Here is a 2,215-nt window from a genome sequence, read left to right on the forward strand (position 1 = left end):
GTAAATTTTTAAATAATTTATTTTTGTAGTTCATTTTTTTTTAGGTTTCTTCCTAGGTTTTGGCCTTTCTAGGGAGTTTTTCCTAGCCACCGTGCTTCTACACCTGCATTGCTTGCTGTTTGGGGTTTTAGGCTGGGTTTTTTGTACAGCACTTCGAGATATTAGCTGATGTACGAAGGGCTATATAAAATAAACTTGATTGATTGATTGAAAGAGCACTGACATTTAAAACCATGACTCCTCTCTGATATAATCTGTCCCAGTTTCAACAAACCACAGTCTGGAGTGGGCTGGAACTTTCTACAGTATAATGGCTAAAACATTTCCAGTTCACCATTAATTGCTGAGATGTTTTTCCCCCGATTTCCAGGACTGAATTATCATCAATTTGCCTGTCACGAAAGATCCGTCCAGCAAACAGGAGGGTGAGCATATGTGGAAAGTTACACAGACTAACAATATCACAAAGGTAATAGAAAGGGACATGAATGATGATTTTTTTTACAAAAGTTCCTGAATAAAATCTGTTATGTGCTGAAAGTGGAGTTTCAGTTCTCTTCAAAAACACATTTCTATTCAGATTCCCACATCATTTGCAAACAGTAAGACCCCAAAATAGTAGCGTTTTTTTATTCAATTAGGCAAGTTTGTTATTTACAATGACGGCCTACCCCGGACAACGCTGGGCCAATTGTGCGCCGCCCTGTGAGACTCCCAATCACTGCCGGATGTGATACAGCCTGGATACGAAACTGGGACTGTAGTGAAGCCTCTTGCTCTGAGATGCAGTGCCTTAGACCGCTGCGCCACTTGGGAGCTCATTTTAAGTTATTCAAGTTGGATCGCAGCCCAATGATTTATTGATGGTTACAGAAAACCAGACTTAACAGTCGTCTACTTTATAATCACAATGATAGCTTTGGTTTTGCTTGGACAATTAAAACTTCACAATAAAGTTTAGAAAACACTTGACGAGTATTAAGTAGTGTCCTGCTAACTATTGTAAAACAAGATGCTGTAGTCTACGTGGTAAAGGAGAGCTTACCTTGTACAGTACTTGGRAGTGGAGTGAACTGGGAATTAGTTGGTGGGGGCCGTCTGTTATCTTTTATACTCTCTCGTCACTATGCCTCTTCTCTTCAGACTGTCTGATATGATTTAATTAGAGATTCCAGTCTCGTCCAGAACCACACATCATCACATTGTTCTACTCTTCGTCATCAGGTCCATCATCCTCATCAATATTTCSCCCCTTGCTTGCAACGCCCTGTGCTCTCTCTCTCTGTCATACCCTCTCTCACACATTTTTGGGAAGTGTGGTGGAGGGGAAAGCCCCACCCTTTCTGTAAAAGGGCTGGGTTTGAATTTGTCTGAGTGTGTGCTTGGGATTATTTGCATGAATGTGTGTTCCATGGAGCGTGTTTGTGTGTCTACAAGTGTGGAATTGTTGCATGCAATATGAATGTATATACTGTATAATTCAGGACTGTTAAGAATGTAGGGAAGGGGGATGTGTGTGTGTATGGGACTTTATTGTTGTGTGTCTGCACAAGCATAAGTTTGCATGTGTGTTAGACACTGACATTGAGCTTTCGGAATGGGTTGGAGGGGCTGCCCAATTTACTGATGACCAAAAGCCTGATCATGTTCCCCACATAAGAGGGGCGGGCCCAGGGGTTCTTCTCATGCATAGCTCAGAGGCATACAGAAATACTAGCCTAGTGATCAATCCCAACAGATAACCACTGTAACTGGAATGACTTTAGAACAAAAATGTCATAGTCCTTGAGTGGCCCAGCCAAAGCCCAGACTTGAATCCCATAGAAYATCTGTGGAAAGACTTGAAGATTGCTGTTCACCACCGCTCCCCATCTAACTTAACAGAGCTTGAGGAAATCTGTAAGGAAGAATGGGATAAAAATCCAGATGTGCACGCTGATACAGACATAGACGAAGCAAAGCTTTACTCGCCGCCAAAGGTGTTTCTACAAAGTACTGACTCAGGGGTTTCCTTTTTACTTATGTAAATMAGATGTTTCAGTATTTCATTTTTAATACACTTGCAAAAATGTCTAAAAACATGTTTTCACTTTTTGTGTGTACTGTAGATGGTAAAAACAACATTCTGAAGGCACTGTAGAGAAAGGAGGGTTTATATTCACATACTATTCTCGTTAACATTCCGCTGACTYTTGCTGTAAAAGGGAAATCCATT

General features: G+C 41.0%; 1 protein-coding gene across 1 annotated transcript in view; it reads right to left on the reverse strand.

Moving 5' to 3' along the window:
- LOC111953017 (leucine-rich repeat-containing protein 15-like) overlaps positions 1 to 1,287 on the reverse strand; it is a 12,714-nt gene extending 11,427 nt beyond the window's left edge. Inside the window, exon 1 of the mRNA XM_023972084.2 lies at positions 1,046 to 1,287. The gene's annotated coding sequence lies outside the window, so the exon portion shown is untranslated. The remainder of the gene's footprint in view (positions 1 to 1,045) is intronic.
- Positions 1,288 to 2,215: the final 928 nt, after the last annotated feature.

The sequence above is a fragment of the Salvelinus sp. IW2-2015 genome, linkage group LG26 (genome assembly GCF_002910315.2).
Source record: "Salvelinus sp. IW2-2015 linkage group LG26, ASM291031v2, whole genome shotgun sequence".
In the NCBI taxonomy this organism is placed as follows: domain Eukaryota; kingdom Metazoa; phylum Chordata; class Actinopteri; order Salmoniformes; family Salmonidae; genus Salvelinus; species Salvelinus sp. IW2-2015.